This window comes from Ruditapes philippinarum, unplaced genomic scaffold (assembly GCF_026571515.1).
Source record: "Ruditapes philippinarum isolate M1 unplaced genomic scaffold, ASM2657151v2 ctg2401_1_1_1_1, whole genome shotgun sequence".
Classification (NCBI taxonomy): Eukaryota; Metazoa; Mollusca; class Bivalvia; order Venerida; family Veneridae; genus Ruditapes; species Ruditapes philippinarum.
Window position 1 is genome coordinate 92,781 of NW_026852444.1, and position 24,179 is coordinate 116,959.

General features: G+C 33.7%; 1 pseudogene; it reads left to right on the top strand.

Moving 5' to 3' along the window:
• LOC132760521 (peroxisomal targeting signal 1 receptor-like) overlaps positions 1–23,943 on the top strand; it is a 31,879-nt pseudogene extending 7,936 nt beyond the window's left edge.
• The last annotated feature ends 236 nt before the right edge of the window (positions 23,944–24,179 follow it).

Below are 24,179 nucleotides of genomic sequence, written 5' to 3' on the forward strand. Positions count from 1 at the left end.
TTTGTTATGAGTTTAAAGATCAGTTATTTGGATTATATATTTGCCCTTGCATTGTGGTTATCGCAACGCCTCATCATTATTTTGCAAAAATAAAAGTCATTCTGAAATGTAAAATTGAAATACTTTTTAGGGAAATCCACTGACCTGGTAAAAAAACACCTCAAAACATATTTGAAATTCTTGCATAAATCAATTAAGACGCTTAAAAATAGAAAAATCTGCAAAAGATCGTAATTAATATAGAGTAGAATTTAATTTTTTTGCAAGATTTTTATCCTGGTTTGAGAAAAAAGCAGTGCAACACTTTTCATTATTTAGTCTTTTTGCATGACTAATGCAATGGTTAATTGGGAAAAAAGAAATTAGTGAATGATCTTAAATTTTTATCTTACCTGTCACAAAGTGACAAGGTGAGCTTTTGTGAGGGCTTTTCGTCCTGCGTCATGCTGTGCGTCTGTCTGTCATCTATTAACTTTTACTTTAAACGAATCTCCTCATAAACCTCTAAGCCAATTTCAAGAAAAAAACTTAAAAGTCTTCTTTTAAAAAACACAAAGAGCTAAAGCTTAGATAATAGGCATGAAACATCTTCTAGTGAGTGTCTACCAAGTTTGTTCAAATAAAAGCCCTTGGGCCAAAATTGGTCCCCACTCAGGGGGGTCATTAATTTTTCTTAAAAGTATATACATGTAGTAGAAACTGAAAAAAATCGTCGTTAAAAAACAAAAGGGCTAGGGCTAAGATATTAAGCATGAAACATCTTCTAGTGAGTGTCTACCAAGTTTGTTCAAATAAAAGCCCTTGGGCCAAAATTGGTCCCCACTCAGGGGGGTCATTAATTTTTCTTAAAAGTATATACATGTAGTAGAAACTGAAAAAAATCGTCGTTAAAAAACAAAAGGGCTAGGGCTAAGATATTAAGCATGAAACATCTTCTAGTGAGTGTCTACCAAGTTTGTTCAAATAAAAGCTCTGGACTCAAAATTGGCCCCGCCCCGGGGGTCATTAATTTTCCTTATATGTATATAGTAAAAACTTAAAAAATCTACATTTAAAAAACCCAAAAAGATAGCGCTTTGATATTTGGCATGAAACATCTATTAGTGGGTGTTAACCAAGCTTGTTCAAATAAAGTCCTCGGGTCAAAATTATTCTTGTTCATGGAGATGTTTTATATTCAGGTGAGTGATTTCAGGGCCATCATGGCCCTGTTGTAAAAATAACATTTCTCTCACGGTAAAAGTGCATATTAGAAACCCGAGAACTGAAATTACACCCAAGGTGGAGCTCTATTACCTGTACAGTGTATTGTGTTTTAGCTCACCTGTCACAAAGTGACATGGTGAGCTTTTGTGATCGCTTTTCTTCCTGTGTCCGGCCGGCGTCCCTCTGTGCATAAAATTTAACTTTAAACCACATCTCCTCATAATCCAATAAGCCAATTTCATCTAGAAACTTAAATAATCTTCTTTTAAAAACCCATTGATCTTACATGTTAAGCATGAAACATCTTCTAATGTGTGTCTAACAAAAACCCAAATTAACAAGTATTCTGACTCAGGTGACCTATTTAGGGCCATCATGTCCCTCTTGTTATAATACTTTGTAGAAATGTTCACCACCATTAAATGTATTGTTTCATACATAATCCAGTTCAAAGGTCAAGATTACACTTAGAGCTAATTGCTATGCATATCTTTAAGGCCAACATGTCCATCAAAAGCTTTTGACAGCGTATTTTGCAACAATATTGACCTAGTTCTTCTTTAAATCTACTGCATTACTAACACAGAAGAAAATAAATCATTGAGCATGGTCACGTGTCACAGTCCAAAAGTTCAGAAAAATCCCTGCATCCTGTACGCCCAGGGTCATATATAAATATTTGTTAACCCTTTCCCTCATGAGCATATTGTGAAAAATGGCCGTTTTCATTGAAAAGCCTCCTGTTACAAGTTCAAACTGGTATGAACTATGAAAAATGCTTCAATACTAATCAAACTTGGCATAAATGTTGACTGGACCATAATCAAACTTGGCACAAATGTTGACTGGACCATTGCCTTTGTAACGACATGCTCAGTCTTAAATTTCCTGTTACCATGGCAACAAGGGGACGTCTCAAAATTGCCAAAAATCACTATTTTGCCTTGATTTTTTCCATCAAAATTTATTTCAAAGTGCTGCAACTTCTCAAGGGATTGAGATAGAGTCAAAGGCTTTTTCAGCGTTGGTCACACGTTACTTATGATCGTCCTGGTATCATTTGTAGCCTCTCACAAGTCCAAAATTTTCTTGGCTATGAGGGGGACTACCGCCCCCTTCAAACCCTCCAAACAGAAGGGGGCACATTCCCCTTCTGGCAACCCTCTGATGTATCTTTTGGATAAAGTGCTCACTTTTTTTAGCAACATTTCTCAAATGAAAATATGTGTTTGGGGCGCAAATAGGACTTTTTAGCTCACCTGTCACAAAGTGACAGGGTGAGCTTTTGTGATCGCTTTTCGTCCGGCATCCGTCCCTCGTCCATAAACTTTTACTTTAAATAACATCTCCTCATAAACCACTAAGCCAATTCCATCCAAACTTCACAGGAATGTTTCTTTGGTGGTCACCTTTGAAAATTGTTCAAAGAATATGATTCCAGGCAGAACACTGGTTGCCATGGCAACCAAAAGAAAAAACTTAAAATATCTTCTACTAAAAAACCCAAAGAGCTAGAGCTAAGATTTTTGGCGTGAAACATCTTCTAGTGAGTGTCTACCAAGTTTGTTCAAATAAATGCCCTTGGGTCAAAATTGACCCCGCCTTAGGGGGTCATTTATTTTCCCTATATGCATATAGTAAAAACTTAAAAAATCTTCTTTTAAAGAACCCAAAGAGCTAGAGCTAAGATATTTAGCATGAAACGTCTTCTAATGGGTGTCTACCAAGTTTGTAGAAATAAAAGCCCTGGGGTCAAAATTGGCCCCACCTCAGGGGGTCATTGATTTTCCCTATATGCATATAGTAAAAACTTAAAAAATCTTCTTTTAAAGAACCCAAAGAGCTAGAGCTAAGATATTTAGCATGAAACATCTTCTAATGGATGTCTACCAAGTTTGTTCATATAAAAGCCCTGGGATCAAAATTGGCCATGCCCCAGGGGGTCATTGATTTTCCCTATATACATATAGTAAAAACTTAAAAAAATCTTCTTTTAAAGAACCAAAAGAGCTAGAGCTAAGATATTTAGCATGAAACATCTTCTAATGGATGTCTACCAAGATTGTTCGAATAAAAGCCCTGGGGTCAAAGTTGGCCCCACCCCAGGGGGTCATTGATTTTCCATTTATACATATAGTAAAAACTTTAAAAATCTTCTTTTAAAGAACCCAAAGAGCTAGAGCTAAGATATTTAGCTTGAAACATCTTCTAATGGGTGTCTACCAAGTTTGTTCAAATAAAAGCCCTGGGGTCAAAATTTGCCCGTCCGTGGGGGTCATTGATTTTCCAAATTTCCTTATATGTGTATAGGAAAAACTTAAAAAAACATCTTTGGAAAAAACCAAATAGCTAGAGTTTAGATATTAAGCATGAAACATCTTCTAGTGATTGTCTACAAAGTTTGTTCAAATAAAAGCCCTTGGGTCAAAATTGGCCCCACCCCGGAGGTCATTCATTTTCCCTATATGTGTAAAACTATAGCAGAAATTAAAAAATCTTCTTTGAAAAAACTCAAATAGCAAGAGTTTAGATATAAAGCACGAAGCATCTTATAGTGAGTGTCTTCAAAGTTTGTTCAAATAAAAGCCCTGAAGTCAAAATTGGCCCCGCCCCTGGGGACATTGATTTTCCTTATACGAGTATAGCAAAAACTTAAAAATCTTCTTTTAAAAAAACCCCGAATAGCTAGAGTTTAGATATTAAGCATGAAACATCTTCTAGTGATTGTCTACAAAGTTTGTTCAAATAAAAGCCCTTGGGTCAAAATTGGCCCCACCCCGGAGGTCATTCATTTTCCCTATATGTGTAAAACTATAGCAAAAATTAAAAAATCTTCTTTGAAAAAACTCAAATAGCAAGAGTTCAAAACTGGCCCTGCCCCAGGTGTGTCATTGTTTTTAACTATATGTGTAAAGAAAAAACTTTAAAAAATCTTCTTTTAAAAATCCCAACGAGCTAGACCTTAGATGTTTAGCATGAAACATCTCCTAATGGTTGTCTACAAAGTTTTTTCAAATAAAAGCCCCGGGCTTTAAACTGGCCCTGCTCCAGGGGCCTATGTACAGGTGAGCGACTTCAGGGCCATCATGGCCCTCTTGTTTTCACTGTGTGACGTCTAAAAGAGGGGGGGAGGGGGATTGAAAGTGCGTTGTTTCGCGTAAATATGCGGTAAAGGGTTTATGTGTAAGCTGTAATCTTATTTCAAGCTAAAGTTTTAATTGTTATATTGGTTATTAGATCTTTATATGATTAATCAAGTATAACTTTTAGAATCACAAACTATTACAAATAACAAAACCAAAGTAATTTATTTGTTTCCCTCTATGTTTGATACGATCTTGATTCCATGCGTTCCTGATCACTGGTCGCAATATTGTCCTGTACCATCACATAGCACTTGGAAAAATAAATGAAAGAACTCCATACTATAATAAAAGAAGGTATATCCAATTGGGGGAAAAGCGAACTGTTAGTTTTCAGAGCAAAAATGTTAAACTATTAACATTTTGAAGTGTCACTCCGGTTTCTTTCAACTAGGTACTTTGAAATATTTGTAAGACAGTAGTTTTTCTGTTATCTTCTGGAGGCGTGCTGCTTTAAAGCCATCATTTTTTCACAATTATCTTAGATATTTGTTTTGATACCCCCGCACAACAAAGTTGTAAGGGGGGTATACTGGAATCAGCTTGTCCGTCCGTCCGTCCGGCTGTCCGTCGGTTTTTTCTTGTCCGCCCAATAACTTAAGATTCCTTTGACCCTTAGTCTTCATATTTGGCATGGAGGTTAGTCATGATTAGTAGATGACCTCTATTGATTTTGAAGTCACCAGGTCAAAGGTCAAGGTCACAGGGGCCTTGACTTCAAAAAGATTGTCCGCCAAAAAACTTAAGATTCCTTTGACCTACAGTCGTCATATTTGGCATGGAGGTTAGTCATGATTAGTAGATGACCCCTATTGATTTTGAGGTCACCAGGTCAAATGTCAAGGTCACAGGGGCCTTGACTTCAAAAAGCTTGCCCGCCCAATAACTTAAGATTCCTTTGACCCACAGTCTTCATATTTGGCATGGAGGTTAGTCATAATTAGTAGATGACTCCTTTTGACTTTGAGGTCACCAGGTCAAAGGTCAAGGTCAGAGGGGCATTGACTTCAAAAAGCTTGTCCGCCCTATAACTTAAGATTCCTTTGAGCCACAGTCTTAATATTTGGCATGGAGGTTAGTCATGATTAGTAGATGACCCCTATTAATTTTGAGGTCACCAGGTCAAAGGTCAAGGTCACAGGGGCCTTGACTTCTAAAAGCTTGTCCGCCCAATAACTTAAGATTCCATTGACCCACAGTCTTCATATTTGGAATGGAGGTTAGTCATGATTAGTAGATGACCCCTATTGATTTTGAGGTCACCAGGTCAAAGGTCAAGGTCACAGGGACTTTGACTTCAAAAAGTTTGTCTGCCCAATAACTTTAGATTCCTTTGACCCACAGTCTTCATATTTGGCATTGATGTTAATCATGATTAGTAGATGACCCCTTTTGATTTTGAGGTCACTGGATCAAAGGTCAAGGTCATAGGGACTTTGACTTCAAAAGTTTGTCCACCCATTAACTTAAGATTCCTTTGACCCACAGTCTTCATATTTGGCATGGATGTTGATCATGACTATAAGGTGACCCCTATTGATTTTGAGGTCATTGGGTCAAAGGTCAAGGTCACAGGGACCTTGACAAAAAAAGCTTTTCTTCTCAATTGCTAAAGAATGTCCTGTCCGCAATGTATTGATTTTGACATTTGAAGCATGTAGAATACATAACTTAGCAATGCACTAGCTTAGTAACCTCAGATTTAGCAGGGAGGTTGTCCTTGAACTCTAAATGGCCACTGTTGATTCTGACAAAGTGGTATGCGGGGGTATTCACGCCATGATAGTGGCAGTTCTAGTTAGCTCACCTGTCACAAAGTGACATGGTGTGATTTTGTGATCGCTTTTCGTCCGGCGACTGTCCATTCGTAAACTTTTACTTTAAACAACATCTCATCATAAACCACTGAGCCAATTTCATCCAAACTTCACAGGAATGTTCCTTTGGTAATCAACTTTAAAAATTGTTCAAAGAATTTAATTCCAAGCAGAACTCTGGTTGCCATGGCAACCGAAAGAAACTTAAAATCACTTCTATTAAAAAACCGTAAGAGCTAGACCTTAAATATTTGGGTTGAAACATCATATTGTCAGTGTGTAATGAATGCCCTGGGGTTAAAATTGCCCCCGCCCGGGGGGTCATTGATTTTCCTTATTTGTATATAGTAAAAACTTAAAAAATCATCTTTCAAAAAACCCAAATAGCTAGAGCTTTGCTATTAAGCATGAAACATCTTCTAGTGGATGTCTATGAATTTTGTTCAAATAAAAGCATTTGGGTCAAAATTGGCCCTGCCCCAGGGGTCATTGTTTTTCCCTTTATGTATAAAGTAAAAAATTAAAAAATCTGCTTTTCAAAAACCCAAAGAGCTAGAGCTTAGCTTTTAAGCATGAAACATCTTCTAGTGGGTGTCTACCAAGTTTGTTCAAATAAAAGCCCTGGGGTCAAAATTGGCCCTGCCCCAGGGGGTCATTGTTTTTCCCTTTATGTTTATAGTTAAAACTTAAAAAAACTTCTTTTAAAAACCTTTAGAGATAGAGCTAAGATATTTAGCATGAAACATCTTCTAATAGGTGTCTACCATTTTTGTTCAAATAAGGGCTCTGGGGTTAAATTGGCCCCGTCCCGGGGATAATTGATTTTCCTTATATGTATATAGTAAAAACTTACAAAATCTTCTTTTAAAAAACCCAAAGAGCTACAATTTAGATATTAAGCATGAATTATCTTCTAGTGAGTGTCTACCAAGTTTGTTCAAATAAAAGCACTTGGGACAAAATTGGCCCGCCCAGAGGGGGGGGGGGGGGGTCATTGTTTTTCCCTATCTGTGTATAGTAAAAACTTGAAAAATCTTCTTAGAGCTAGAACTTAGATATTTATCATGAAACAACTTCAATTGGGTGTCTACCAAGTTTGTTAAAAAAAAGCCCGTAGGAAAAAAAGGGCCCTCCAAGGGGCCTATATAAAATAGCGATTTCAGGGCCACAATTTTGGCCCCCCTTGTTTGTATTTAACCCAACTTTTTTGCATTCTGGGGTTTTAGGTTTAAAGAAAAGAGGATTTTAAGAAAAAAAAATTTTTTTTCATTTATGCACAGGGAAATATAAAAAAACCATTTAAAAGAAACTGAAAAATTACAAATTTATTACACTAGGGTTTTAACCCCAATTTAAAATACATCATTGTGAATTCAAACAAAACACAAAGGGTAAATTTAGCATTAACTATAGGGCTCAATGAAAAAAATTTACTCCTTTTTTTCGTAAAACCCTATTTATTTTTACTGATAAAAAAAAATTTTTCCCTTTTTTTTTTATTTCCCAAATTATTTGAACTTGTTTAAATTTTCAATATCATGCTTGCCAAATTACTCGCATGATCTTATTTTTTCATATTGTTCAAACAGTTTCAGTTTTTTCTTGTAATATTAACAAATAACAATTAAAGGCAGATGCACTCCAAGAAAAATGGGAATTTTCAAAAGAAATTATCAACCTTATTAATAAATAAAAACATTTACACACTTTGCAAACATTTTGAGGAAAGGCATATATTTTAAAACATGTATAAATTTTCTTTTGTGAATCATTTGTTTCACTGATTAAATGTCCCAAACACTTCAATGTTGTCAATCTGCATTTCTACTAATCACATTCTTGGTCATTTGTTGATTACAACAGACTGATATAATTCCCAATTTTTTTCACTATCAGCTTTTTATAACCTCTCCTATCAGTTCACCATCACATTAAACTGTTAAAACATTATTGGAGCCATGTCCAGTCATACCATCACAACTACCTCTTAGTAGATAAAAAAACAGTTAGCCCCCTTTTAATTGATTTATCATCAAATGATGTAAAACCCTTGACCATTGTTGTCCTAGATATTTCATCCATTTATTGTAGTCAAGCAACATAAATGCGCTAGTTAAGGCATCCTTACTGACAGCCTAGACGGCAATATGTAAGAGAAAATTTTTCCTGGTTTGATCCTTAAACCGAAACTGATTAAGTTTCCTACCTGACAATGTATACAAATATACTATGTGAACCTACTGAAATTTATATAAATTATTGGGTTTGCATTTTATTGCAAGAACCGAAAACCATAACAAAATCAGTGTTAAATTCCCTTTTTTTTTTTCATATTTCTTTTCTAGAGAAAGAAATGAACTTTTTTTTTTGATGGAACAGTTTTACTGCTAATTGTGTGTTATTGATCATACACATTTTATATGGGGTTTCCCGGTAAATTTAAAAGTAGTCCCTTTTTAGTATAGTTTAACTGTTTTAACGGTTTTAAACTTGTTTTTTTGATCAGCTAAATTTTTTACCCCTCTTCCATTTAAACAGGGACTCCCCGAAAATAACAAAGGGTTTTTCAGACTTTTAAAATTTTTTTCATTTTTTTTTTTATATTTTAAATTGGGGTTTTTTTTTCCCCTTTTAAATTTTTTGAAAAATTAAAAATTTTTAGCAAAAATTTGTAGGTTTCCCCTTATAGTGTCCTTAAAGGTCTTTTTTTTTTCTAAAATTTTTAAAGAAAATTGGGTTTTGTTTAGGGGTTTAAAATTTCTGTCCCTTTTACTGTACTATTTTTTTGGGATGCTCATATATTTTTTGGGAACAAATTTTCTGCATCTCCTCCCCTCTTCAATTTTAAAAAAACACTTCAGAATGATTTGTTGTTTTTAAATTGCTAATTTATCATTAGCTGATCTAAAAACTTTTAATTTGCTTGTAGTGTTTTAAACTGTCAACGATTTTGTCTCAAGACATTTTACTTTACTTTCTATCTCATCAATAGAACTTTTCTTCCAGCTTGTCAAGTTGGTCATTGATTTCTTGACGGAAATTTTCTGATATCAGCCAGTATTTCTGCTTTCCTCTTTAACAGTATTTGTTTATCCTGTTTAAATCTATCAGCTTGTTTTTCAAGGGTCTTGGCTATTTCCTTAAGTTTTGTTTGAAGTTCTCTCGATTCAGCTTGGTAAGTATTGTTTTGGATAAATTTCTGGTATGTAGAATGTGTCATTACATAATTGAAAAATAAGTTTGAAACAGTTTATGAGGCTATGAGATGAGGTAGGAGATGATATTTTATTTAGTGTTATATATTTAAGATTATTCTAAAAATATTATGTAAGTACCTTTTAATTTCTAAACATTCCCCCCTGTACTTTCTTAAAAAATATCTTTTTTTTTAAATACTTATAGTTTTAAACCCTTTTACAAAGCCAACATGTAGAAACCCAAAATTATCATGGTTCTGACATTTCAAAATCAATGTGTTTTTTGGGGCTGGGGTCTGTCCCCATCTCCCTGCTGGGCCCTTTCAAAGCCCTTTTCTGGTTTCCCGACTTAACTTTAGAATTTTTTCCAATACCTTTGAAACCCGCTAACCCCAGGCACTTTACGTGAACTTTTGCCCCAACTAAAACAAAATAATTTTGACAATCTACACATTTTTTTTCAAAACCCTTTAGTGTTTCCCGCCTTCATTTCTACAATTTAAATTAAAAATAAATTTTTACCGAAAAATTTCCCTTTTCAAATTTTTTAAATGTAGCCTTTTGTCTTTTTTCCCCACTACGTTTGTTAGTTTCTATTTAAAAATTGTAAAATCGATAAATTTCCCCTATTTCTTTTACAATTATTTTTTTTTTAAACATTGATGTCTCTTTTAATTAAGATAACTGAATGCCTTAAGTATCTCTTCCACATTTTTACTTTCCCGGAAAAAAAAATCAATTTCTTAACCCTATATTTTTTTCCCTTAAAAAATCCTCTCCTTTTTTAAAAAAATATTTAAATGATTTTTGACCCACTTTAGGTTTTAAATTATCAAAGGGCCTTTTTTTCCTCTTTGCCCAAAATGGGAAAATTAATCCCGGTGAAAAAATTTCCTTTTATAAAATTTTATATGGTATATAAAAAGTTTTTAAAATACGGCTGGTTTAACATTATGTATTTAAATTAACCCGAAAAAATATCTTTAAATGATAGGGAAAAAATTAACTTTTTTTTTCACTCGCAAAAACAATTTTATATTTTCATGTTATATAATCCTTTTTTGTTGATTTTGGACCATTCAAAAAAAGACTGTTTCAATAATTTAAAATTAAAATTTTTTTTCAGAAATTTATTTTTATTTTTTTTTGATTACTAAAGAGTATTTTTTCTATTTTTTTTTTTCAACTTTTTAAAAGGGCTTTTCCATTGAAAGTTTTAATTAGACCCAATTATCAATGGAAGACTAATACAAAGATAGGAAAGTCTTTAGATTCAGATTGTAGAAATTATGCAAGTTGAAATATTTAAGTACATTTATTTTATCTATTAAAAATGTACTGGTTTCCTAGCAGTTTCCAATACAAAAAGTTGTTTTTACACATTAGATAAGAATCTGTCACAGGATGAGTACCTAACTTTGACAGAACACAGTTATAGGTACCTAATTTTCCAGCAGTACCATGCTTTTATTTTGGTCCTTAACTTTACTTATTCACAGGAATATGGGCCTGAAATTTAACAATATTGGCCTGAAATTTAACACCTTTTCTCACATTCATTTAACACCTTTTCTCACATTCATTTATAAAAAATTTTATGAACAAGATGGTCAAATCTTCAGTTTCATTCTGCATACTTACTCTTCAATAAGTAGAAATTCATGACTTCCATTCCCTTTTAAACTCTTGTCATTAAATTGTAAATCTGGCGCATGCGCAATTTATTCATCTTTGAGAACAAAAAAACATGTTGTGGAATTTTCTTCAAACTTTAATTACTAATTAGTGGTGATTAATTTTGATTTTAAATTTCATTGCAGTTTTTCAGACCTTTTTTTCATTTTGAATTTAAGTCTGTACCAGTAGTAAGCAATGTCAAAGAAATATAATTGTCCAACCTTTTCTGTGTGGTCTGCAAATATATTGATTTAAAAGAATCTTAGAAGTTGGCCTCAATTATTGCTCATAAGCTTTCAAACTGGAATTCTCCAATGTTTTGCCTATTTCTATATGTTGCAAGTCCTCTAAGGTAACTTTGAACAACAGGGTAAACTTCAGAACATATAAACTGCTGTACTGTTTTAACTTCTGTGTTGTCTTGAAAACAAACATCTCTATGATTTCATAAAGAAACACATACTTTATCAGTAAACATATACTGTACTGGTCGAAAATGATAAAGGGTAGCGGAAAACTGCTAGAGCGTGGTAACTGCTTGGAAACCAGTATGGATTTTATGTTCCGAGTTCTAAAAGAGGTCAACTAGAAAAATTCTGTTTAAAAGGTTTGATGTTTAACATGTAACCAAATCCATTGAAAAGTTGCAGCACTTTGAAATCAGTTTTGATGAAAAAAATAGTGATTTTTGGCAATTTTGAGATGTCCCTTAAATCATTGCCATGGTAACAGGAAATTCAAGATAGAGTATGCGGTAACAAAGGCTATGGTCGAGTCATAGTAGTTTCATAGCAGACATTTACTTTATAGAACTGTAAAATTTCATAGCAACCAGGGACTTCTATAGCAAACTTTATCTATCTATTATTCAATTTCATACCAAGCACTGACTTCCAATGAAACCATTATCCAGTGACTTCTTATGTAACTGTTTTTTTTCCCTTAGCAAAAGCAACCAGTAATGTTTTTACATGTGCACTATTCCAGATACAAATATGAACTTTGCGATATGAGTTTAAGATTTAGATTTTATATCTGCTTTTGTTTAAAGTTTACAATATAACTTGTTCCTTGTCACGGAGAGTATTTATATTCAGGTGAGCGATATTAGGGCCATCATGGCCTTTTTGTTTTCTAACAAATTATTAGTCCAGACTTTCATCGAATGGTACAAAAGTCTAAAAAAAAATGCCTATCTATTCATGTAAAAAAGCCTCAGTGGAGTCCCTGTAAGTATTTTCAGACTAAGCTCAATTTTGGAGCATTATGGGAAATTCTATTCACCCATGCTTTGTGGTAGGCTTAATGCTTAAAGCCCATTTCGCTTGTAGCTTTACATCTTATTTACAACTGTCGGTATTGTTTTGAGTCTTTACACATGTATTAAGGATAGAAAAAATAAGTATCACTGGCAAAGCATCCATAACTCTAGCATGTATTGTAACTACATTATTCCCCTTTGTGAAATCTCAGGTTGTTTCAGCTGTATTTTGCTTTATATACAGAATTTTTAATTTAGTTTAATTGTGTAAGAAGCTATAAGGTTATAGATACCCTTTGGAACCCGTTCCTGGAACCAACCTGAACAATGAGTGTAAAGTTTCTTACTCAAGAAAACAACTAACTTGCCCGTCACAGCAGCTAGCGATCATTAGATGACTAGTTCGATGCGTTAATGCACTTTGGCCATGCTGCCTTTTTTGCCACAGAAAGTTTTGTAAACAAGGTTTTTTTTATGATTATGATAATTTACAATCAATGTATAATTATATATTCTAGCATGGCAGTATCTGGGTACAACACAAGCTGAAAATGAACAAAACCAGCGGCCATTTTCTGCACTAAATAAGTATGTTTATTGTATGTTAAATTCTATATCAGTGTTATCTTTGAATAGAAAGGTAATTGTCTATCTAGACATTAAAGATGTATTTGTTATAGATATTATGTCTGCAGTTTACCAGACTATCAGTTATTAATAGAGGGTTAATGTACTTTTTATACGCCCGTTTGAAAAACGGGACGTATTATGGGAACGCCCCTGGCGGGCGGGCGGTCGGGCGGGCGGGCGGCGTCCAATTTTGTCCGGAGCATATCTCCTACATGTATGGAGGGATTTTAATGAAACTTCATAGAAATGTTCACCACTATGAGGAGCAGTGTCGCGCACATGAACCAGGTCTCTAGGTCAAAGGTCAAGGTCACACTTAGAGCTCATTGAAAAATGCTTGTCCGGAGCAAAACTTCCACATGTATAGAGGGATTTCAATATAACTTGGCACAAATGTTCACCATTGTGAGGCGGAGTGTCGCGTGCAAGATTCAGGTCCTTGCGGCCAAGGTCAAGGTCACACATAGAGGTCAAAGTTCAGATAAAAATATGAAGATGTGTATATGGACCATTTAGTCATCATTTATTGAGGGATTGTAACACAAATGGTCATTATCAAGACCATGGCTGTGATACATATAATTTAGGTCAATATATACAAGGTCAATGTCACTAAAGATGATGAAATATCCAGATTTTGTAAATAGAATTTGATCAAAGGGCGACAACAAAGTTATTACTTTGTTCATAAATGACTTACACAATTACTCCCCTTGATCTACTTTCACTTTCAATTCTAAAAATAGAATTTAATCAAAGGGCATAAAATAATCCTCTTTCTTGGACTTGAGTATGTTCTAAGGAATGTAACATTTATTTACACATGTTTCATTCATTGGTCAAGATTCTTAACTGTGATAACTATGGTGTTCTGTAGACTTGGTATTTGTTCATAAAGATCATACAGTAATTACCTTATCAAATGAAAATACTTTCTCATAGAAATTTAATTATATTTTAATTTTCAAGTAAATATCAGTTCAGCTCTCCTACATGTATGGAGGGATTTTCATGAAACTTCATAGAAATGTTCACCACTATAAGGAGCAGTGTCGCGCACATGAACCAGGTCTCTAGGTCAAAGGTCAAGGTCACACTTGGAGCTCATTGAAAAATGCTTGTCCGGAGCAAAACTTCCACATGTATAGAGGGATTTCAATATTACTTGGCACAAATGTTCACCATTGTGAGGCGGAGTGTCGCGTGCAAGATTCAGGTCCTTGCGGCCAAGGTCAAGGTCACACATAGAGGTCAAAGTTTAGATAAAAATATGAAGATGTGTATAGGGACGATTTAATCATCATTTATTGAGGGATTGTAACACAAATGGTCATTATCATGACTACGGCTGTGACACATGTACTTTAGGTCAATATATGCAAGGTCAAGGTCACTAAAGATGGTGTAATATCCAGATTTTGTCTGGAGCATATCTCCTACATGTATGGAAGAATTTTTATAATACTTTATGGAAATGTTCACCACCATGATATGTATTGCTCCATGCATGATCCAGGTCTCCAGGTCAAAGGTCAAGGTCACACTTGGAGCTCATTGAAAAACGCTTGTTCGGAGCAAACTTTTACATTCATAGGGGGATTTCAATATAACTTGGCACAAATGTTCACCATTGTGAGGCTGAGTGTCGCACGCAAAATTCAGATCCCTGCGACCAAAGTCAATGTTACACATAGAGGTCAAAGTTCAGATAAAAATTTGAAGATGTGTATAGGGACCATTTAGTCATCATTTATTGATGGATTGTAGCACAAATGGTAACTATCATGACTACAGGTGTGACACATTTAATTTAGGTTAATATTTGCAAGGTCAAGGTCACTGGAGATGATTAAATATCCAGATGTTGTCCGGAGCATATTTTCTCTACATGCATGGAGGAATTTTAATGTTACTTTATAGAATTGTTCACCACCATGAGATGTAGTGCCCTGCACATGAACCAAGTCTCTAGGTCAAAGGTGAAGGTCACAGTTAGAGCTCATAGAAACACGCTTGTCTGGAGCAAAACTTCTACATGCATAGAGGGATTTCAATATAATTTGGCACAAATGTTCATCATTGTGAGGCTGAGTGCCGTGCATAAAATTCAGGTCCCTGCGACCAAGGTCAAGGTCACACATCCTGTGCAAATCTTCCCTACTGATTTGTTTTAAGGTTCATTTAACAACACAGTGCCAAGAATAAAAACTTGCTTGCTAGATAACACTTATCCATAATGCCCCCATCTCCATCTAAAGCTTTCGTAAACGGGCGTATTTTGTGACTATGGCACCCTTGTTTTGCATGCATTTACATCTGCAGAAGCACAAGGATGTATTAAAAGTCTGCGTCCATTACTAAAAAGTAATGCTAACATTTAGCACATCTTTACTCAGTGTTTTTATAATGCAAATAACATCACGTCAAATATATGTACAACCTTGCAGTACCAGTTTTATGTAGTTCCAAAACAGAGGATATATGATAAATCATTATAATCAATCAGGACAGGGATATCATCACACATGTCAATTCTATGTCATATAGTTCATTTAAATTTATATCTGTCAATTACAATTGGGTGAGTGACATGGTTATTACTAAGGTGTGTCAGGTGTTTATGACACACAAATACAACAATAAACTCAATAAGGGGAGTTGTGGCCTAGTGGTTAAGGTGTCAGCCTCTCAACCCAGGGATCATGGGTTCGAGCTCTAATCAGGTCACCACCATGTTTCTTCATATAACATCAGTACGGTACTGGTTGGTTCCAGGAAGTGGACTTGGAAGTGATTTATATAAGTTGCAAGAAGTTGTTTCACAAGCGAGCTTAAATAAATATGTTTAAACAAAGTAAACTCAATTATTATCGTTGTCTTTCAGTTCTAAGACAAATGATCAAACATTGAGTAAAGATTATTATTTTATTTTTATAACTATTTTATGTTGTCTGTCAGTTATAACAATGAATTCAGATCATTTCTCTATTTCTATTACTATTTCAGATGTTTAGAACTCGAACCAGGTAACCTCGTAGCGTTGATGTCACTGGCAGTTAGTTATACAAACGAGTCACTGGCTTCACACGCCTGTCATACGCTCAAACTCTGGCTGAAAAACAACCCAAAATATGCACACCTGGTACCCGAAACAGTAGATGCTCAACCTAGAGTATCATCTTATGTTTCCAGGTATAAGACTGTTGTTTTTTATTTCAAACTTTACATATTGCCAGAATTAAGCTATTTACCCTGCCTCCCATTCAGATGGAATTGTTAGCTGTGTTATGTTGATGGAGGGGTGGAGGAGGGGTTGATGTTGGTGGTCGAGTGGGGTCCAACCTACTGAGGATAAAATATGTATGTCTCACTTTATATAGCTATTTAATAATTAATGGGAAGAAGTTAGTTAGCAGCCAGTTAGCCGAGTTGGTAATCCAGCAAGACTAGTTTATTTGATTCCATCTTTCTCTTACATAAATATAAAATGTTATTGTATATAACTGATCGCTAGTGTTCAATAGCTGAAATTAATTTTAGTAAGTTTGTCACTTTCCTTTATGGCTTGACTATTTAAAGAATAGGGAGAGCTTTTGTATTCACCCGTTGTCAGTGTGGGTGTCAGAATCACACTTTAAGTTTTTGTGAGCAAGTTGGTATTTCCAAAGCTATTGAATGGATATAATTGAAAATTCACACACTTATTCAAGAACATAAAAGAATGTCATCTTCCAAGGCCCTTAACTCTAACATGAATTTTGACAGAATTATTGCTCTTTTTCAACTTACAAAATTTAACATTATATAGGCTCTTGTTTTATTGTTAAGCACTGAGAATTGTTGAGAACACTGCCCTACTGACAGCTTTTGTTAGATACTAGTTTCTTCCTAGAAAATTTTGTTGATTTGGTTAAATAACAAGTCGTCCTGTTACCTTTGGATAAGTTTGATTAAGATAGTGGCCTAATCAGCTTAATATATAACAAGTAGTCTTGTTACATTTGAATAAGTTTGAGTAAGATAGTATCCTGTTTTTGTTACAGTCATGAACATAAGCAGATACAGGATCTTTACATCAATGCAGCACGTACAGTGTCTCAGGGTGAGATAGACGCGGACGTACAGAGTGGTCTCGGAGTTTTGTTCAACTTGAGCGGGGAATACGATAAAGCGGTAGATTGTTTCTCAGCTGCGTTACAAGTCAGGCCAAAGGTATTTGTAACATTTGATGTGTACAAGTTTAGTTATTGTTTTAGCAATATATTTTCAAAGGCTATAAAGCTATATCTTTTGAAATAATTGTATAAAATGTATCAACAGTTAATCTTTATTGTTTCTATAATTTTATGGTCATTTCTTGAAAGTGTTATGAAATGGAATGTCTCTGTTATTTAGTACACATGCATATTGTATGTAAACAGGAATAAAATATTATTCTGCCATTTTAAAGTAGGAGTAAGAGTTTATCGGTTAAGTGTGCACAATTCTCTTTAAAGGCAATTTATTACAATATTTATTTTATACAAGCACTTGAATAAAATAATAAAATTTTTTACCTATGGTATGTGACCAGAGCAGGCTATTGTCAATACTGTTGGCTATTCAGTCAGTACATATTTTAAAATTTCCTTAGATGATAAATTGTCTTGTTTTGAAATGTTTATCATACAATAGCTGTGGTAAATTTTATTTTATATTTTTTGTACGTCTTTTCAAGGATGCGCTGCTATGGAACAAACTGGGGGCAACGTTAGCTAATGGTAGTCGTAGCGAGGAGGCTGTAGACGCGTACCATAATGCATTGCATCTATCTCCCGGCTTTATTCGGTCACGATATAACCTTGGTATAGCATGCATAAATCTAGGGGCTCACAGGTAAGTTATTGTCAGCTATACCACAGAAAACATACATAAGTTAAATAATATAGACATGAAAATATGATCATGAAAAATTTGATATTATCTCATTTTACCGCAGAGATCGAAAATTCTACTCTTCCGCTTGTAATAATGAGTAGAATTTAATAGAACTTGATGCAGGACAAGTAGGAAAATGTTGCCTGCACATTGGATTTAAAAGCTACTTGTCCTGCAGAATGAGTGCCTCTGAAAATATTTTCGATGCCTGTTACCAATTGATCAAGGTAAAGAGATAGCCTGTCTGAGGACTGCAATACAAATTTAATGCCTTTATTTTATAAGTTAGTCTAATACCACCAGTCGTATATAATAACAAAATTGCTGTCTCACGTACTTGTAAACAAAATTGCCAGTTTTTGGGAATCAAATTTGCAGCAAACAGAAGCAATTGGTAAGACCAAATCTCACCACAGAAGCTTACTATGTGACAGCACTATATGCAAATGCAAAAAAAAAACACCTGTGTTTATATAATCATGTATGCAGTTTTAGCAGAAGTATATAATGTGAATTTTAACATGTATTTTGAAATATCATCTAGTATGATAATTAAAAGTAATAAATTACTATAGTAACTGCATGAAGTCACATTTGATTACCAATTAAAAGAACAGAAAAAATCTATTTATTCATTTATAGCTTGAAATTTTGTAAATATACTTGTTCAGATGTGTTTATACATTCCTAACTCAGTTACTTTATCAATGGCTGACATTTCTATATTTTATTGTTTGTTTATTTCAAATACATATAGATGTATCTCCCAGAATTAAATAAGAATATAAAATATACATTGTATATATGAAATAAAGATATAAAATTTAGTTTAGTTTTTGGTTAAATTCAAATACGTGTGTCTCCTTTAATTAAACAATAACATAAAAATACATGTATATCAAAAATAGGTTTTGGGAAATGCAGAATATAAATTACGTTAAAAGTTTTATTTTTTTATTTCTGTAAGCACTTTAAATGCTTTTACATATCTTCAGGCATTAACAGTATATATATTGTTAAAATAATATATGTTTATTAAATTGAGTTCCATTATTTATCAGGGAGGCAGTGGAGCATTTTCTAGCTGCGTTAAGTATGCAGAAACAGAGCCACGGAATGAAGGACCCGCAGTCTGTGATGTCACAGAACATCTGGAGCACGTTACGTATGGCCATCTCTCTTATGGGACGGCCGGAACTCTACCAATACTGTGATAATAAAGACGTTGACGGACTTAATAACGAGTTTGGATTGAATTCAAACTCTTGATGGAGTTCAAATGATGATAAGTGTATTGATGTTTCAGTGGATAAAAATTTAAATGGCTCAAATTTATCACAGGCACGGCAGTTTGGTTGTGATGTACACGGTGATATAAACTCACGTCACAAGGGAATGGACTTCCATACAATCATCAGGGAAAGAGATTTCTGTACAGATGAAAGTAGTTCTAGTTTACAAAATGATGAAAATGCTCAGATAAGTAGCGATTTAGATGCTGATTTAACTGAGATAAGAGGATATGTTGAGACTGGAATAAAGTGCTCCAATAACAGGAAATGTAAAGAGAAATATGCAACAGTATCTAAACCACAAGAGATTATTGTTAGTCAGACTGATTTAAATGTTCCGACAAAGCTAGATGGTAACAAGTCCGGAGTTTATTCTCAATCGAGAAGTGATTATGCAAAACCATGTGATATTGTTGTGGTAAAGGGAGGTAAATCTGTAGAGAATGTTAACAAATGTGTGACTAGTAATAATAATTGTTCTGAAGAGAACAGTGATTGCCTGCCAGGTGTTCTTAAATTGATATTTGATTAACAATTAATGAACATATCATTATGATTATGAATTGATTGTTTTGTTTGTTAATGTATTTTGAAATAATTCATTGATTTAGGAAGGTGTAAATGTGTATTTTGATTGATGTTAATTGGCTATTTTTTGTCTATCTCTGTCACAACTACTGTTTTAGTTAACTGTTATAATGTATATATGTTTTGACTGGTAGCTTTACAAAAGTTTGTTACTTACCTATATTAGATGGAACTATGTCGCCTAATTGAATGGCATCAGAATCAGATTCTCTGAACCTTTAATTAGAATTTTAATACTTTACCACATCCATCCCTTCACATTGAGACCTGACTTTTCTTAGATATTTAGTATGTAGGTACGTTAATATTGACTTTACACTTTGGGAGAGTTGCAGGTCAATAAGTTAAAGGTCAAGGGCACTTATTCTAAATTTGGATTTTTCTACTTTTCTCCAGTTTTGTTATGTAGTTAGAGTGTTTAAAGTAAATTTTATATTTAAATCATGTTACTCATTTAATTATCAATTTTAGCATCACTTTTCAAATGAAAATTGTGGAAGTATTTGATAAATTCTTGTAAAAAAGCGCCAGAAAAATGGTATATTTAAAGCAGCATGCCTCTAGGTTCATACTAATTTTCATGAAAATTTTAAAAATGTATTTAAAAGTAAAATATCATGAAGTGAACTAAGAAAATAATTTGCACATTAAAAAAGGCAAGGTCTAACAATTTACGTAAATTACCAAAATGAAGTTAAAGGTCATGCAGTAGAAATATGGCGATAATTATTGCAAAATCAGCGACTCATTGTTTATAAGTATAACATGTCAATTACTAATCACCTATAACATGTGAATTATATCTTGAATCTTGAATCATTTTACTTTTCTTATAATTTTAGTACATTTTTCTCAAGTTTGATTTACTTGACTCATCTGGAGGCATGTGGCTTAAGTATACATACGTACAGTTTTTACATTACTTCACTTGTTAACTTAGTAATTATGTTTTTTTTGACAATTATTAAAATTTTTGGTTTATGTGGTTAAATTGAACTCTCATTAAAATCTATGTTTAGATTTTATTTGTCAGTTAAAATTGAAATAGTTGTGTACTCAAAATATTTTTGTTTGTTTTAATAATCCCTATGATTTTATTTGTTGATGATCAATCCTAAAGTAAAAAGTATGTCCCCTTTAAAATGGAAATAGTTTTTAGCTCACCTGAGCATATGCTCAGGGTGAGCTATAAGGATCACTCTTCGTCCGTCGTCCGATGTCCGTCGTACGTCGTCCGTTGTCCGTTCACACTTTTCAAACGACATCTCCTCTGAAACCATAAGGCAGATCATAATGAAACAGGGATGTTCCTTGTGTGAAGCCTTAACAAAGTTGTTCAAAGAATTCCATTCCATGCAGAACTCTGGTTGCCATGGCAACCAAAAGAAAAAACTTTAAACATCTTCTTCTAGAAAACCCAAAGAGCTAGAGCTTAAATATTTGGTATGAAACATCTTCTAGTGAATGTCTACCAAGATTGTTCATATAAAAGCCCTGGGGTCAAAATTGGCCCCGCCCCAGGGGGTCATTGATTTTCCCTATATGCATATAGTAAAAACTTAAAAAAATCTTCTTTTAATGAACCAAAAGAGCTAGACCTAAGATATTAAGCATAAAACATCTTCTAATAAGTGTCTACCAAGTTTGAAAAAATAAAAGCCCTGGGGTCAAAATTGGCCCCGCCCCAGGGGGTCATTGATTTTCCCTATATGCATATAGTAAAAACTTAAAAAAATCTTCTTTTAAAGAACCAAAAGAGCTGGAGCTTAGATATTTGGCGTAAAACAAGTTCTAATGGATGTTTACCAAGTTTGTTCAAATAAAAGCCCTGGGGTCAAAATTGGCCCAGCCCCAGCGGGTCATTGATTTTCCCTATATGCATATAGTAAAAACTAAAAAAAATTTTCTCTTAAAGAACCCTAAGAGCTAGAGCTAAGATATTACGCATGAAACATCTTCTTATCAGTGTCTACCAAGTTTGTTCAAATAAAAGCCCTTGGGTCAAAATTGGCCCCGCCCCTGGGGGTCATCGATTTTCCCGATATGCATATAGTAAAAACTTTAAAAAAATTCTTTTAAAGAACCCAAAGAGCGAGAGCTAAGATATTTAGCATGAAACATGTTCTAATGGGTGTCTACCAAATTTGTTGAAATAAAAGCCCTGGGGTCAATATTGGCCCTGTCCCAGGGGTCATTGATTTTCCCTATATACATAAAGTAAAAAGTTAAAAATCTTCTATTAAAGAACCAAAAGAGCTAGAGCTAAGATATTTAGCATGAAACATGTTCTAATAGATGTTTACCAAGTTTGTTCAAATAAAAGCCCTTGGGTCAAAATTGGCCCTGTCAGGGAGGGGGGGGGGTGAAAGTCATTGTTATTCATTATTTGTGTATAGTAAAAACTTAACATCATGAAATATCTTCTAATGAGTGTCTTCCAAGTTTGTTCAAATAAAAGCCCTTTGGTTTAAACTGGCCCCGCCCTGGGAGCCTATGTTCAGGTGAGCGACCCCAGGGCCATCATGGCCCTCTTGTTTTGTAATCAGATAATTTTTGCAGGTCTTTTTATGCTTGCCAAATTAAAGAGCATTTTACTATCAACTGTTTTTTATGGAAACAAACTTAATCCATATACATTATTGAAAAAGGAGTAACATTCTGGAAAGGTGAAAGTCTTTGGAAGCATTGAAAACAACACAAAATCATAAAAGATTATTTTTTACAATGTACACCATTCAAACTCACAGGACACCTTGTTTATAACTTAGCGCATACCAATTAAATTGTCATGCTTTTAATCTTGAAAAGTCTGTTTTTAATTCAAAGGGAGATAATTATTGCATACTAAAATACTTTAAACTAAACAATATAGTGGTTGTTGTGAGTGCACATTTATCCTGGCTCACCATTCCTCTATACTTATATAAGGTCTAAGGACATACATGTAGGTCTGTTGTCATGGCAACCAGCATTTTAAATAGAGTCAAGAAGGTTCATCTGCTGAAAAAAACTATTTTTTTGTTATTGTGTGTATGTGTGTGTGTATGAATTTTGAATTCAGAAAGAATTGGTTTTCATTTCTACTGTCAGATTTGCTCATGCAATTTTGTGGCATTGGTTTTGTTCACCTGGTTATAATTATGTTAATTTTAAATGATTTTGTTTCATAGCTTCAGTCTACACATTATTTTGGTTTTGTACATGCATTTAGAAGTTCTGTGTCATAAAGGGTGAAAAAGAAACTTTTTTGACATTTTAGGGCTTTAGGATTTTGTCGTGCGACATGGCTGTAACTCATATGACATAAAGAGTTACATAATGTTTGCACCATGCCGACGAATTTTGTTATTCAAGCTCATTTGCTGTTGAAGATTTGTCATTTGTACTGTTAAAATATTAAAATACAATCTCTACATATAGAGCATCATTTTGGATATTTTATTTTATTTCGACAAGGCATGATTGTGTATCTCTGTAAATACTCTCTCTCTGTCTCAGATTAATTTAGTTTAGTACTGTCTCTTTAACAATATAATTTGTGATTATGCAAATTTGAAACAAGATGATGTTTACCTATTTTCCTTCAGTTTTTACATTCCTGATTGTACATGCTTTGCTTGGGAGTCGTCTCCTTTGATATTATGAAAATTGGACAAGATTCTGCATTATCTTTTTGAAAAAAAACTCAACTGACGTACAAAAGCTAAAAACTTAAAATTTGAAAATCATACATAATCTACTAGAGAACTTAAAATGAAAATAATTGAAAAAGATGATAAAGAAATATACTCAAAAATTAAATGAAAAAAAAAAACAGTATTAAGGTGATTTAACCTTTAAAATTCTTTTCATGTTTTAGGTGTTTTATTTCCAGTGTCTTTGTTACAAAAAAAACTCAGTTGAGCTTCTATTTACCAAAGATTATTCATTAAGATTATAGGATTTTGTTAAAGAATTAGTACTTAAGCACTTTTTGACGAAAGACGAATCAGAATGTGTTTTTATGCATTTATTATATTAGATATTTTATTATTTGTTGATGGGATTTTAGATTTCCTTATTGCATGATAATTTATTTGATAAATTGTTCATATTATATTTTGTATCAAAATACAAAAAAACAGAAAATAAATGGATAAGAAAATATACACATGTGTTATGTGTTAATATATACTCGTATGTATACACCCATGCATGCCTCAGGATGAGTCAAAATACTTCAAGAAAACCAAGGATGAGAAAAATGTTCTAAGATTTTAAGAGAAGTAAACATATTAATTTTAAGATTCAAGTAATATTTTACATGCTATATGTGATAAATGGCTGATTTTGCAGTATTTAACACCATATTTCTTCTGTCTGACTTATGAAGTAAGGGTTAACTTTGCATAATTTTACCCTTTTTTTGGTAATTTGTGTCGATGTTAAGGGCTGTTTGCAATGAGTAAATT